Source organism: Pelophylax lessonae (assembly GCF_965119305.1).
Source record: "Pelophylax lessonae genome assembly, chromosome: 7".
NCBI lineage: Eukaryota > Metazoa > Chordata > Amphibia > Anura > Ranidae > Pelophylax > Pelophylax lessonae.
Window position 1 is genome coordinate 115926435 of NC_138774.1, and position 16899 is coordinate 115943333.

Genomic DNA, 16899 nt, shown 5'->3' on the forward strand with positions numbered 1-16899 from the left:
CACATAAAATTAGATAATGTGCATCCCACTTCAGTAAATCACTGCAACCATGGAAACACAGTATAGGTTTACCAAAGACAGGACCCAGAATACCCTCCAGGAACCACCAACAGGAGAAATCACCAGTTGATTACTTCTCAATTCACAATTCCACATGTATTAGGCTTGGAAAGAAAAAGGAGGCCAGCGTGCCACATAGTGTAAATCCGAAATATAATTTTATTAACCACCTCTTTAGTGCGCTATAGCAGAAGGATGGCTACAGCGTGGCTCTCTAGTTCTGGGAGGGCATCCATGGCTGTCCTACCAGAACCACGTCCCCCGTGCACCCCTTGGAGCGCGCATCAGGTACACTTTGTGACTGCTATGTCCTTAGGACAAAACTGATCATAGATTGCAGTAAAGGGTCAATTACAGCGGCCTCTTACCATGTAATCAGCTGTGTCCAATCACAATTGCTGTGTCCAATTGTGATACAATCAGCTGCCTACCCATACATGGTTCGAATCTCGGCTGGCTTTAGTATTTAATTCTGATCAGGCTCTTTTTTCTTTAGTATTTATTGGGTTTATTTTTGTTGTCTTTTGTAGTTCCTCTATTGTTTTATTTCATCAAATATCTTTACAGATATTACTTGTGTGGGGCATAATTATTGCCCCTTTTCCTTTCAGTCCCATTTTTTTCTCAACCTATCATCATTATTTTTGATCTATTTCTAAATGAATCCTGTGGCTTGATATGCTAGTTTTCATTTTGGGATTGTCAGGAGGGCACCAATCACAGTACTGATGAAGCCTAAAGGCATACACAGTTGCGAAGATGCAGATGTGCAGTTGCCTGTTTGCCTGTGAATAGCTGTTCGCATATGGGCATGCGCAAACGCACACACGCTCTTGGGCGCGCCAGTCGCTAATGTTGGCTAATGTTGGTGCCAATGGGACTGTTTAAACTGGAGAAGTTCTATTAGCCAGTGCTGTCTGATCTACATCTTTTACCTGTGCCCCTGTATCTGTTCCTGTATTGATTTCTGTTATTGACCTGGCTTGCTTAAACACTACCTGCCCTGACCCTGGCCTCTCTTTGGATTGGCTCTGCCTTCTGCTCATCTGCCTGATTCTACGTGGCTGACTTCTGCATGTATCCTGACCATTCTCTGCCTGCCGTATAGTACCTGTATCTGACCTGGCTCGTCTGACCTTGCATCCAGTCATCTACCCGTCTTGCTCAGCATGCTACCTGGTCCCTGCTGGTCCTGCACCTGCTACCTGCCAGCTGACTGTCAAGAACCTGCTGTCTGCCCAATCCTGGGTCTGCTGTCTCTGCTGCCACCTGCTGTTCCAGCGATCTGACCCGTCTCTGGCAATGCACCTGCTACCCACTGCTGTGGCTCACAGACATCTCACAGGCACTTATACTGTCGCAACATCCCAGAGCCAGGGCTGTACGAGAGGCCTCCTTCTACATGTCAGGCTCTGCTACAAGGTACGTGACAGGGATCAATGAGCTCCTTCTGGCTGTGCCTTAGCCTTGCCTGCCCATTGTTCTTCACCCCCTGGGGCACCATCGGGCCTACTTTTCTTGTTTCCATAACCCCCTTGACAGACCACTCCTGTGAGTTCCATCTGATGTTGGGAATACCATTCGGAATCCCTGGCAATTGTGATTAGCTGTAAGTTCTCATGTTATAGTTCTTTCCTCTATTTAGTATGCCCTAGGTCTGTGATGTTTAAAAATGTATTTGATATTTAATATACAGACAACAACATTAAACTCCTCATGAAGCAAACTATGTTTCACAAAACACGTCATTCCCTGCTAAACAGCTTCTGGGCATGAGCAGGGATGAGGCGCCTACCCTGGAAGTGACGAGCAGGGCCGATGCAGGGCATTCTGGGACGAAGAGGATACGGAAGAGGATGCAGAAGAGGACGCGCTGGCTTCAGCTGCCCACCCCTGAGATGGCAGCGCTGGAGAAGAAATTTTCAGGGTAAGTATTTCTTATAATAGGTAAGAGCGACCTGGGACAGTTCAGAGGCTATCCATTGTGGAATGTACTAGCCCTGACTGTCCCGGGGGTATTTTTATTGAAAGAAAATTTCCGAGGCCGGAACTCCGCTTTAATCTCAAAAGAAAGAAAATGCAATATATTGCAGCTGACTAATTCTTTAAATGTTGTAGCTGCATTTGTTTTCTTTCTTGAGGCATTTTTTGATTAATTTGTCAATCTGTCTGTCAACCTCCGATTCATCGGAGGAGGAAGATTATTGCTAAACGAGGACACAGTAGCACACGTGACATCTTGCTAGTGGTAAGTAATGTCCTTTGTGCTCTGTGATTTTTTATTTTATTTTTTAGGTAAACTTAGGCTGTAATGAATGAATAAAAGCTACTCATTATAACCACCAATTTCAGTGTTAAATGGTTTGTCTCAACCCTTTAACTGTCAATTTTGCTGGACAGCTTGATAAGTAAACAACTTACCCTCTGAAAGATTTACCCCCCTTCATCACCAGGCCATTTTTTGCTATATGCCACTGCGTTACTTTAACTGACAACTGAGTGGTCATGCAATGCTGTACATAAATGAAATAGAGCTTTATTTTGGTGGTATTTGAACACCACTGTTTTTCTTTTTTTTTTGCGTTATAAACAAAAACGGCCAACAATTAAAGAAAAAAAAAAACTATATTTTTTTACTTTCTGCTATAAAACATATCCAATGAAAAATTTTTTAAAAATTCCAAATTTCTTCATAAATTTAGGCTAATTGTGTATTCTGCTACATATTTTTGCTAATTAAATCCCAATAAGCATATATTGATTGATTTGAGCAAAAGTTATAGCATCTACAAACTATGGTATATATACTGGGATTTTTATTTCTTTATTTATTTTTGTTTATACTAGTAATGGTGATGATCATTGACTTATAGCGAGACTGCGATACTGTGGCGGACAATCTGACATTCAAGTGGCTGTAAAGCATTAAGGTTTAAAGGTAAGCCTTCTGTGCTGCAGCTCCCCCCTGCCCCCCCCTTTTTCTTACCTGAGCCCAATCTGATCCAGCGATGTGCACGAGCGCATCGAGTCCAGTCGCTGTCGCTCTCCTCAGTAAACAGATTGATAGCAGCAGGAACCATTGGCTCCCACTGCTGTCAATCAAAAGCTTTGACATGGGAGTGGGGGGCAAGCTTTCCGTGAGGACCCCCGATGAAGAGGAGGGGCCTGGAGCACTGGCGAGGGACCCCAGAAGAAGAGGGTTGGGGCTGCTCTGTGCAAGACCATTGCACAGAGCAGGTAAGAACGTTTACAGCTGCTTTAACTGACACTTTTGACACTTTGTGGGAACCAGTGACACTAATACAGTGATCATTGCTAAAAATATACACTGTCACTGTACTAATAACACTGACTTGGAAGGGGTTAAACATCTAGGACCATGAAAGGGTTAAATGTGTGCCTAACCAGTGTTTTTGTGTTTACTATGTGGTGCTTTTACTAAGGGATGTACTGGATTTTTCGCCTGCTTTGCAGGGAAACAAAATCCAGCACATCCCCCCTGACAGGACAGAGCTCTGCCATGTTTACATAGGCAGAACTCTGTTCTGTCGTTCTCCTTACCAATCAGCGAGTGCTGGTGGTCATCCATTAGCCGGCACCAACTGATCGGCTTGTTCTGTGACTAATCACAGCACAAGCGGCTCACCGGTGGGTTGCACGCGCCCCCTACCCAGAAGTGCCGGATTAAGTACTAGGCACAGGAGAGGCACTTTGCTGTCGTATAATGGCGTTATGCAGTTGGAAAGGGGTTAAAGGAAGTTGAAAAATATTGTACTTACTGGCTAGATCACCAGGTGAAAATAAAGAAATAATAAAAAAAAAAAAAACTTAAAAAAAATGAAGGAAATGCAGTCACCACATCCAAGAATTGGTAAGCTGAAATATCATATTTCTGCTTTTTCATTAAACATCACTTTAACCTAAAAAAATGTCAACTATCACTTTTATTTAGAGAGATGAGGGAGAGAGCAGCTGAGAGAATGTTTATCTGATGGGTTAAAGTCTGCTTTAACTGACTTTCAATAAATAACTCATGTAAAGGGGGAGAAAGGGGGAGGCACTGTTTCTATATGTATATGGTAGTTGTTATAAAGGTATTACTAACTTGGATTTTATTGGCCTATTAAAACAGGTCAAGGATGGGCATATTTTATCTTTGGCATATCATGCTGCAATTAAGCCAGCTATAGATAGAGAAGATTAGTCCATGCCTCATGTGCAGTCTCTTCAGCCTTTGGACTGAAGGCAGTGTATTCGAGAGAGGAGCATCTGTTGGTGCAAAATAAACATTCTAATTATTTAACCGCAACACTGGACGAGTTCCTGGAGAGAGAATGTCACAAAACAGAAGGAATATTGCAGCAATTGCGTCATGAAACAAGTGGAGGCCACAGGGTTCTGGCGGAAAGTGTTTCAGTAAACCGCCAGTGCACTTCAGATTAACTAGAAACACTGCAATCATTTTAGCAAACGTATCTGCATTTGTTTTCAAGATTCTCTACCATTGCAGAGCAATTTTGGAACTTTGTAAAATGAGTTCTAAATGGTAATTTTTACCGTGACTTTAGTCACATGGTAATGCTTGAATCCAAATACTGTTGATTGAGACTACCTCTGCTGGAAGTCATTTTCAAGGAAGTCATTTTCAAGCATCAGCTATTTTTTAGGTAAAATAATTTCTAAAAAGGTTCTACTTTAAACTTAGAAGGTATTACTTTACTGAAAGAGCTAAAAAATTGGTCAACGATAAGTGAAATCAAACATACTTGGGATAAACCTAAATCTATACTCAGACAAAAAAAAAGTTTAAATATATATATATATATATATATATATATATATATATATATATATGGGGCAGACTTATTATTCAGTATTGCACAAGGAACACTACAGACCTGACACCCATTTAGGGCAGCTTTTCCTAACCATAGTTCCATGGGACCCTAGGGTTCCTTCAAAGGTTGCTAGGCATTTCTTGAACAACAAGTAATTTCTGCCTTTCAGATAAGTACCACTGACCAATACTCTAAGTAGTGTTCCTCCCACTGACCACCAATGCAAGATGTATTCTTCTCACTGACCACCAATGTAAGATGTATTCTTCCCACTGACCACCAATGTAAGATGTATTCTTCCCAATGACCATCAATGTTAGATTTATTCTTTCTACTGATAAACAATGTAGGAAGTATTCTTCCCACTAACCACCAATGTAAGAAGTATTGTTTCCACTGACCACCAATGTAAGAAGAATTCTTCCTACTAACCACCAATGCAAACAGCATTCTTCCCACTGACCACCAATGTAAGAAGAATTCTTCCTACTAACCACCAATGCAAACAGCATTCTTCCCACTGACCACCAATGTAAGAAGAATTTTTCCTACTAACCACCAATACAAACAGCATTCTTCCCTCTGACCACCAATGTAAGAAGCATTCTTCCCACTAACCACCAAAGTAAGAAGTATTGCTTCCACTGACCACCAATGTAAGTATTGTTTCCATTAACCAACAATGTCAGAAGCAATGTTCCCACTGGCCACCAATGTAAGAAGCATTCTTTCCACTGACCACCAATCTAAGAACCATTCTTCCTTCTGGATACCAGCCAGGGTATGGGGAGCCTTCTTCCCCTGATCAAACACTGTTAGGGCTAGTTCCCTCACTAACCACTAATTTAAGGGGTTCTTCTTCACTAACCATCATTGTTAGAGGGCACTTCCCAGACCTCCAATGTAAGAGCAAATATTCCACTGATCACTACATTTTCATTGTCCGTGTTTCTTTTTTTTCAGCTGTTAATTATTTTTAATATCAGTTTCATATTATTATTATTTTAATCTTGTCAAATGGATAATTTCCGTGTGTAAAATACATGGTGTACAATATATCACGTTTAGTTCTTCTTATATCTACAACTTTTCACACTAATGTTTCATGAGCTGTAGACGTGGTGATTAATAGCAGGGGTTTCCTGAGACGTGGAAGTTATTTCAAGGGTTCCTTCGTGTTAAAAAGTTTGAAAAAGGCTGTTTTAAAGGCTAAGGCATAGGGCCAATCAGCTCCACACACCATCCAGATCAATGTATTTCTGCAATCAGTATGGCCAGGTCTTTTCGATCAGCCTCAGCTTGGAAGCCTGTACTAATCAATAACAGACTGACACTGTCTGAGACTTTCCACAACTGTTTATATATTATCGCACATGGAGAGATTAACTATGTTTTTTTTCTCCAAAATATTTTTATTGAATAACATGGTAGAAGTCATACAGCCATTAAAACAATAAGGAAACAAGTAATGGCAAAGTAAACAGGATAAACATGACATATTCTAGACAATGTTAAACTTGAACATCAAAGAGAATGCCGTGTTAGTAGCATTTTACCAGAACTCATATAAGGTTGTGACCATTGCATAATGGCATGCTTGATACAAACGTTAAAACCATAACTTGAGGAAGAATGATCAAAACGATATATGGGGAGAACATTGCAAAATTAGGATGATAGAATTAGTTCTACATAACAATATACAGTAGGTAACGTCTGTATGCATCAGTAAAGGTCAGGAGTAGCACCCTGAATAACAAAGTCTAATCTGCAGGAAACTTTATTCAAGTACACGATTAAATAAGGGGTAAGCGGACAAAGTTGCTTTGCTACATGAGGGGTTGGGTGTGAGAGGGGGGAACCCTGTCCCCAGGCTATAAGGCTCCATGGTCCACCTCTGTTCGCCTATTGGGGAACGGGAGAGAGGGAGAGGGGGAGAGATGGGGGGTGGGTGAATAGGGGAGGAAAGGGAGTTAGGGGGAGGAAGGTGAGATCCCTCCCAGTTTATGTCCTGTGGGCGGGCAACGGATGGGCGTCCAAGGAGTAGTAGCGTGAGAAAGCAACATATGTAAGCGATGGAGGAATGGGGATATAATGAGGCCATCTCCCATCTTCTTTTCTTGTTTAGGGGTGGGAGGAGCCAGAAACCGTGGTCAATTAAGCAAAGTATGATCCCCATTCACTTCATCCTTGTGAAGTACGGATTGGGTAGTGTCTGAAAGAGCGGGTGCAAAAGGTATGGATTGTTTAGAAACTATGGCATGTGGACAGTGTGGTGTCAATAGGTGTGTGGTTGTCAATAGGGTGTACATGAGTGAATTAACGAATGGAATCCAGGGGTCCCAGATGCGGGAGTATTTATCATTCCTATCCCGTGCGATGGCAATCAATTCCTCAAGCTTAGCTATATTATCTATCCTCTGTAACCATTCCAGTATAGAGGGTGAGGCGTTTGATTTCCAATGCATGGGTATGCATGATTTAGCTGCATTAATCAAGTGTGGGAGGAGTGTTTTGCAATATCGATGTTGAGGGATGTCGGTATGGTGTAGCAGATATTGCGCTGGTGAGAAGTTTATGTGGATGTCTAAGATTTTTGTGACAATATCATGGATTTGTTTCCAGAATGGCTGGATTCGGGGGCATGTCCAGAAAATGTGCAAGAGTGTGCCCGGGTCTTTGTGGCATCTCCAGCAATTAACGGGTAAGTCAGGGTAATACTTATGTAAGACCGTCAGGATTCTGTACCAACGAGTCAGGAGCTTATAGCAATTCTCCTGACGAGTCGAGACATTAAGAGAACTTTTGTGATAAATAAAACAGATATTCTTCCAGTTCTTCCTGATCAGTGGGAGATAAAGCGAGATCAGATTCCCAAGCAGATAGTGCTTTGTTGGAATGCCCTGGGGGGGTCTGAAGAGAGTAGGTTGTATGTGGCGGAGATGAGATGGTGATGAGATGGTGATGAGATGATTTGGGGGGAAGTTCCCATGCACAGACGTTCAAAAGGTGTGGGATCTCTAGAGAGTGCATTCGTCTGGTTTAAGGCATTTCGGAAGTGGCTTTTTTGGAAGTACGTCCAACTGGGTATGGGGGAGGCAGAAGTATCTGATCTGAGGTGAGCAAGTATAAGTGGGTGGTGCTTAGAGGAGTGTGGGATTGTCGCAGGAGCTATCCATAGCAAGGACTGTATCAGGATTGAGCCAAATTAATTTTCTACTGAAACCCAGTCCTTGCTCTTTTTGTGGAGAAACCAGTCTAAGATCCTTGTGAGGTGGCATGCCCAATAATATTTTTTTAAATCCGGCAGACCTATGCCTCTGGCTAGCTTGGATTTAGTCAATAAGGTGAAGGAGAGTCTGGGTCGTTTCTGACTCCAAAGAAATTTAATGCAAGTGTTTTTAAAAGATTGGAAAAAGGAGTTAGGGATTTTAATAGGGATTGTTTGAAGCAAATACAGGAGGCGGGGGAGGATATTCATCCTAATTATAGCCACACGGCCAAACCACGAAAAGTGTGGTTTGTTCCATTTTTTGATGTCATCTGTAATACTCTGAAGTGCGGGGAAGACATTTTTTCGAAAGGTTAGTCGGGAGGTGTATACCTAGATACTTTATGGAGTCATGTTTCCATGGGAATGGAAAGTTAGCCTTACATTGGTCCACTAATTCAGGGGGGGAGAGAGATGTTGAGGGCGTGTGATTTAGAAAAATGTATTTAAAAATTGGAAATGTGTTGGAAAAGCTAAAATTCTTTTAAGAGGGTAGGGATGGAGAGGAGCGGTTTGCTAAGGAAGAGTAATATGTCATCAGCGAAAGCTGCTATTTTCTGTTTCAAACATTTTATTGGAGATAACAAATGCAATACAACGTTTAACGTGCACTGAAGAATTACAGAGATACAACCAATAACTTACAGGTTACAGAGAGCAAAAAAAAAAAAAAAACAGTCGAAACTTCATGAAAACCTTGGTAGGTGATGACAAAAGTGGTGAACAAATGGGGGATCTGGGGATGGAGAAAAGTAGGTGGGGCCTATCCCCCAGGCACCCCATAAAGGGAACTCGCTGTGCCCGGGTGGGGAGGCGTGACCAACGATCACTCACCGAGTGACGAAGCAGCTTCATGAGGGTATGCAGATCCCAGAGGAGGGAAGCGTGGGAAAAATAGGGCCGTCCTGGGCAGGGACCAAGACAGCTGGAACATGAGGTTTCGAGCAGTAAACAGGGGGAAACACAGCTCTCTGTTACCATACTGTATGACAGGTGTTTGAACAATAGTGGCTGAACCAGGAAAACTGCTATTTTAAATATACGTGCTCCAATAGTTACTCCAAGTATATCCTGATTTCGTGCAAGGGAGCGTAAAAAGGGCTCTAAGGTGAGAATGAAAAGGATGGGGGATAAAGGGCATCCTTGTCTTGTCCCGTTACCTATAGAGAAGGCATCTGACAGGCAGCCATTAACTCTGACGCGAGCCGTCGGGATGGAATATAAAGACATTATAAAATTGAGCATGCGATTTCGAAGGCCAAGACGACGTAGCACGTTCTCCATGTATATCCAGTCTAGCCTGGCAAACGCCTTCTCGGCGTCGAGGGAAAGCAGGAAGCCCTTAAAATTGGGGGATGACATCCAGTGGTGGATATTAAATTCTTTAATCGTATTGTCTCGGGCTTCAGGGCCCGGGACAAAACCAACTTGGTCTTTACTAATTAAGTGTGGGACTACGGGAAGAAGTCTGTTGGCAAGTATCTTAGCGAATAACTTTATATCGACATTTAGAAAGCATATGGGTCTATAGTTTACGACGGAAGTTTCAGATGGAGTAGGAACGAGATTGTATAAGTTAGCATAATATTTTTCAAATTGAGAGGCTATGTCGGGGGTTTTAACGAAGGTGGTTCCCCGACCATCTTTGATTGTATAGATGGAGAGGTTAGCTTTCTTCGCTTGAACGGCCCTTTCTAGAAACTTACTGCTTTTATTCCCATATTCATAGAATGGCTTTTGTTGCAAGATAAATTTACGCTTAGTCTTGATGTGCAGTTAGTCTAGTAGAAGCTGTCTGTAGTATGTAAGGTCTTGGTACAGGTGTTGGGTTCGCGTATTTTTTTAAAAATTTATATTTTTATTAATTTTTTAAAACAATAATATAACAAAACAAATATCTCAATTTCCATTGACATTGCTCAGTACATATCTATAATGAGAAAAAAAAAAGCCCCATGCTTCAAAATGAGAATTTGTAAAATAAGTCCATCCTATATCATTGAGAAAATACTACGATACATTAGGAAAAATAATAAGTGCCACGTGAAAAAAAAAAAAGCTCCACGCTTCAAAATGCAAATATGTGAAATAAGTCCATCCTATATCATTGAAAAAATACTATAATACATTATGAAAGATAATATGTGCCATGTGGAAAGAAGGGGAAAAAAAACCCATGCTTCAAAATGAAAATATGTAAAATAAGTCCATCCTATATCATTGAGAAAATACTATGATATATTAGGAAAGATAATAAGTGCTGTGTGGGGGAAAAAAAAAACATCTCTGTGTCTCTTTACATACCAAAATACAAACATGTGAAATAAATCCATCAAAAATCATATACACTTCAAATGCATATTGTGATATATATATATATATATATATATATATATATATATATATATATATATATATATATATATTGTGAGGGATTAGCTCGGTGTGTGTGGAGGACCCCTTTGGGGGGGTTCGTTACACAGGGAGATAGCCGAGGAGTGGTTGAAAACAACAGTTTATGGTTTATTCTTCCAATTTCTTCAAACAAGTGCATGCAGCAAAAACATTAAAAAATCAAAATAAAACACAAAATAAATCCTGGCCGCTGTGGGCGTCTACCTTCTCACACACAGGAACCTACCTAAAGAGTCTTCCCAACCTACTGTTGGGCAGACACTGCTGATCCTACAGCAGACACTCAAATGTCCATTTGTGTTTTCTTTACACAGAAAAAGTTCAACACCTCACCTTTAGAAGTCTCTCCTCTGACTGCTCTCCCCAGCTCACACAGCCTCAGGAGGCAGCAATCACTAGTCATCCTCTTAATAACTTATAGAGGCCTTAATGGCCTCATTCTGAACAGCTGAAGGTTTTTCAACTTCCGTACACCTTCCTGCCTACCTCTGCAACCGACACCCTATAGTAATTGGTGAATTGTCTAAACCAAGCAGAAATGTATCTCCCGTCTGTGACAACACCCATATATTTACCTGACTTCCTGTCACAATATATATATATATATATATCAATCTAAAAAAAAAAAGAAACCATCCATCGTGCTCTAGTCTGTTCTTCTGTATTCCTCAGAACGGCAGTCAGTTCTTCCATCTTATAGATCTCATTAATTTTAGAATACCACAACTTATACGGTGGTGGCTGAATTTGCCTCCATAAAGCAGGAATACATGCCTTTGCCGCATTGAGGAGACGGAGTGTCAGGGACTTTCTATATTTCTTTAATGAGCTCCTCGTCAGATGGAGCAAACATAGCGCAGGATCATCTCGTACGTCAACATCAGTTAGATGTTTGATGACTGAAGCGACCTTAGTCCAGAAAGGACGTATAAAGGGACAAGCCCAGAAAATATTGAGCATTGTCCCCTCCTCCGATCCACAGCGCCAACACTTGTCCGAGCAGGTCGCATCAATTTTATGTAATACCACTGGAACTCTAATACCACCTAGTAAGGATTTTATAACCTATTTCCTGATATTTACTATCCATTGAAGATTTGTGTACTAAAGTCAGAATCTTATTCATTTGTACAGGAGTCAAAGAAATTGCAAGCTCCCGTTCCCATTGTCGCAGGAACGGCAAATGTTGCCTTTCTGGTTCATCTATTAACAGTGCATAGAATAAAGATATCAAATGCTTAGGAGATTCTCCCGATCTGCATATAGTTTCAAATGGAGTTAGGTCTCGTGGTACATATCCCTTTTGCCGAAAAGACAGAAGGAAATGTCGCAATTGTTAGATACTAAAATAATCCAATGCCAGGCCAGGCCACCCCATAATCTCCCCTTGAGTAGGTATGGGGCCCTGTTGCCATACATCTAATAAGCGTGTTCTACCAATCTGCGCCATACTCCGTATTCTAGAATTCGTGCAGCCTGGTGGGAATTCCGGATTACCCAATATAGGCGTGAGGGGGGAAGGAATAGGTGCTATCTTAGTGGTGTTGCACTCATCTAGATTCTCTCAGCGTAACCCCCACTGTTGGATGTGAGAGAATGGCGTCCGTAGATGCAAAGACAGACCAAGGGGCCGGGGGAGTTAGCTGACCGACTTCATCAGCCTCTAATCCTACCCAGCGCTTGGTGGCCCTATTACAGTGCCAGTCTACCACTTGCACCAAGTGCGTGGCCCGGTAATACCGGGGGAATATCTGGAAGGCCAACTCCCCCTTTCGACTTTGGCAGAGACAAAATCTGCATCCTAATCCTAGAAGACCTAGAGACCGTCTGTGACAACACACATAGATTTACCTGACTTCCTGTCACATACCCCCCCCCCTCTTGTTTCAACCCTAGGGTTGGGACACAGGTTGCCAGGCACGCATGTACTTGGGACAAACCATCTGCATTCCCCATTTGAACACCGGGGCGATGCGTTACCACAAAACTAAATTCCTGAAGGGCCAGGAACCACCTATTTATTCTCCTATTGGTCTCCTTGTCCTGTGCCATCCACTTCAATGGGGCATGATACGTCACCAGTTCAAACTGTCTACCCAGGAGGTAGTACCGGAGAGAATCCAAAGCCCATTTCACCGCCAAACACTCTTTCTCAATGGTGGCATAATTCTCCTCATGGGCCTTCAACTTTCGGCTGAGGTACATAACAGGGTGTTCTTCCCCATTGATAATCTGGGACAGTACAGCTCCTAAACCCACATTTGATGGAGGACGTCACCGGAAGTGACGAAACGCGTCAGCTTGGACCGCACAGCGTCATTGCGTCACTACGGTGGAGCGCAAGCCGGAAGTGAGTCGCTGGAGCACGGATTCCACGGGGAAGACGAGCAGCTCACACCGCTAGACCACCAGTGATTGCTATTTTTGCTATTTTTGTGATTTTAATATACTCTTTGGAGAAATAAAGACTCTTTCAAACGTATTTCACCATCTGGAGCCTGTTTGTCCTTTCTCCCATATACGGATTGGAGTTAAGTACCCCGGAGCAGTGGGATATCCTAGGACCCCGGAGGGTCACACAGAGGGATAACATCCTCCAAGCCCAGAGGGCTTTACAAGTCTGAAAGGTTCTGGTGCCATACGGCATACAGAACCCACTGAATCTGGTAAGTGATTTCATTTTACTTATTTTTAAGGGAATTTACTGGATGGATTAACCACTTACTATCTGAAATTGAGGATATACCTGGGATTAAGGACATTTCTTTACTTCCACCAATATTGAGCAGAGGAGTCAATTTATTATTGGACTTATTAAGCACATTAGTCACTTTATATTTAATGGACTTTGTTTATGATCACTTTAACACTAGGAATTTTTATATATATATGTGATTGTTTTATATATTTTTTATATACCAATATTGAGCAGAGGAGTCAATTTAATATTGGATTCACTATTGAGTACCCAGGTCACTTTATATTTAATGGATTTTGTTTATGATCACTTTAACAGTATAGAATTTTTTTATATATATATGTGATTGCTATATTTTATATCTTATATACACACATTGTTTTTCACATTGGGGGTTTTATTAGTTTTTTTATGAATCTTTCTTATGAGTTCGTTATGATATTCTTTATAATATTTATAGAGAGGTATTAACACAGGTTTTTACCCCCTATATATTGTATCATTGATATATTCGTTTTGCTATTTGCACTGATACATTTTTTGCTGTTTGCACCATTTTGCACATTTTGCATTGATTCACAATATTGATTCGTGGACCTCTATTCAATAGTTTATGGCCATCTGATGTTTTGATTCATTTTATCCATAGTTCAAGCAAGCGCTGTATTTGACCTCATTTTGAGTTCATTTATACTCCATTTGATGCATCTGTCTGGACCACAAAGTCTCGTGAAAAATCAGGCGACTTTAAAACTGGCTGACTACATAAGGCCTGTTTTAAAGCCTGAAAAGCTGTTTCTGCCTCGGGAGTCCATTTGATCATGACAGACTCCTTCCCTTTGGTCAAATTGGTCAGGGAGGCAGCCTGTGAGGCAAAATGGGGAATAAAACAGCGATAATAACCTGCAATCCCCAAAAATGCACGAACCTGTTTCTTGTTGGTGGGACGTGGCCAATCCTTAATAGCCTCAACTTTGTTTATTTGGGGCTTGATTAGACCTCTACCAATGGTATACCCCAGATACTTCGCCTCTTCTAACGCAATGGTACATTTTTTTGGATTGGCTGTAAACCCAGCTTTCCAGATGGAATCCAACACAGCCTGAACTTTTGGTACGCGTGAGTCCCAATCCTCACTGTGAATGACCACGTCATTGAGGTATGCAGCAGCATAGGCTCGATGAGGCCGAAGGGTCTTATCCATGGTGCGTTGGAATGTGGCAGGAGCATTCTGTAACCCAAAAGGCATCCTTCGATATTGGAAAGATCCGTCTGGAGTTACAAATGCTGTTTTTTCCCTGGCTGACCCCGAGAGAGGAATTTGCCAACAACCCTTGGTAAGGTCCAACGTGGTCATGTACCGGGCAGTGCCTAGGCGATCAATTAGTTCATCTATGCAGGGCATAGGATAGGTGTCAAACTTAGTGATTTTATTCAGGCGGCGAAAATCATTACAAAACCGCCAATTTCCATCTGGTTTGGGTACTAAGACAATGGGACTGGACCAATCACTATTTGACTCTTCTATCACCCCCAACTCAAGCATTTTTTTTATTTCCTGGCGAATGGCCTCTCGCCGGGCTTCTGGAATTCTATAAGGCTTTAACTTGACCTTATCCCCTGGTGTGGTGATAATGTCATGTTTAACTCCAGAGACCCAACCTGGCAGGTCTGAAAACTTCTCCCTATTACGGAGCACAAATTCTTTAACCTCCTGTTTCTGAATTTTGGACAGAGTCTCTGCTATCCCAACTTCAGGGACAGCCAGGTTAAATGGAGCAGAAAATCGGGTAGTCTCAGCGACCAAGGACTCTCTATCTTTCCATGGTTTTAACAAGTTCACGTGATAGAGCTGCTCAGGTTTTCGTCTTCCCGGTTGGCTAATTTTATAATTCCTCACCCCTATTTTCTCCAACACTTCATAGGGACCCTGCCATTTGGCTAGGAATTTACTTTTGACCGTGGGGACCAACACCAACACCCTATCACCAGGTGCAAAAGAACGGACCTGGGCCCCACGATTGTAAATCCTTTGTTGAGCCAACTGGGCTTGGGCTAAATGTCCCTTCACAATCGGCATCACTTGGGCAATTCTATCTTGCATTTGTGCCACATGCTCAATCACACTTCGATGAGGGGAACTCTCACTCTCCCATGTTTCCCTGGCAATGTCCAGTAGGCCCCGGGGGTGCCTCCCATACAGCATCTCAAACGGAGAGAACCCTGTGGATGATTGGGAAACCTCTCTTATGGCAAACATCAGATAAGGGAGCAGATAATCCCAATTCTTTCCGTCTTTATCCACCACCTTCCTCAACATTTGTTTTAAAGTTTTATTAAACCTCTCCACTAACCCATCTGTTTGAGGGTGATATACTGAGGTACGTAATTGGGTCACTTTCAGGAGTTTACAAAGTTCTCTGGTCACCCTAGACATAAACGGGGTGCCCTGGTCAGTTAGGATTTCCTTAGGAAGACCCACCCGGCTGAAAACTTGAAATAACTCCTTGGCTATGGTTTTAGCAGAGAGGAATCGCTTCTGGGTAACGGGTGGCATAATCCATTATTACCAAGATGTGCTGGTGCCCTCTAGTGGACTTCAGTAAGGGCCCAACCAAGTCCATGGCGATCCTCTCAAAAGGGACCTCGATAATGGGCAGGGGTACCAACGGACTGCGGAAATGGGGCGTGGGTGCATTAATTTGACACACTGGACAGGAAGAGCAGTACAATTCCACTTCCTTAGTGATCCCAGGCCAATAAAACCTCTGGGTGATTCTCTCCCGGGTTTTTTCTGCTCCCAAATGTCCCCCAAGAATGTGCCCATGGGCCAGTTCCAAAACCATCTTTCGGTATGGTTTAGGCACTACCAGTTGCTCAAGGGTGTCCTCTATCCTCTGTGACACTCGATATAAGAGGTCCCTTTCAATAATGAAGTAAGGGAGGGCAATCCTCTCGTCAGGGTTAACTAACTCCCCACCTTAAGGTGCACCTTAAGGTCATCCAACCCTAACGGCGGCTGTTCCTCTTCTGAGGTAGCAGGCTCCTCCCTAGGGACTGGTGTTTCCCCGGCTAAGACTGAGCACGGAAATTCAGGATAATCCTCACAGTTAGAGGATTCTGGAGTAGATGTTTCAGGCTCAGAAGAACCACCTACTGGGGAATCTGGGCAATCCCAGAGTTCCCAGAACTTTGGGAAATCCCTTCCCACAATGGCGTCATGTGGCAGTTTGGGAACTAAACCCACTTGGTGACACAGGATACCGAGGGATGTTTCAAAAGTAACCGTAGTCACCGGATATTCTCGAGTGTCCCCATGTACACAAACTACAGCCATTTTCCTAGGATGTAAGTTTTTTTTCACCACTAGATCACTTTTCACTAAGGTGACCCGGCTACCTGAATCCAACAATACCACAACATCTTTACCATCTAAACACATTCTATATAAAGGTTACTCATTCCCCTTTACTGCAGTGTATGTGGTTGCAAAAAGGGACTGTCGTCTCTCTGTCAGAAAGTCACAATGCATGGGTTCATCATCCGCTGGGCAAACCGCTGGGCAAACCGCTGCTACATGTCCCTCTTCCCGGCAACGGTGACAAATCAACCTTCTG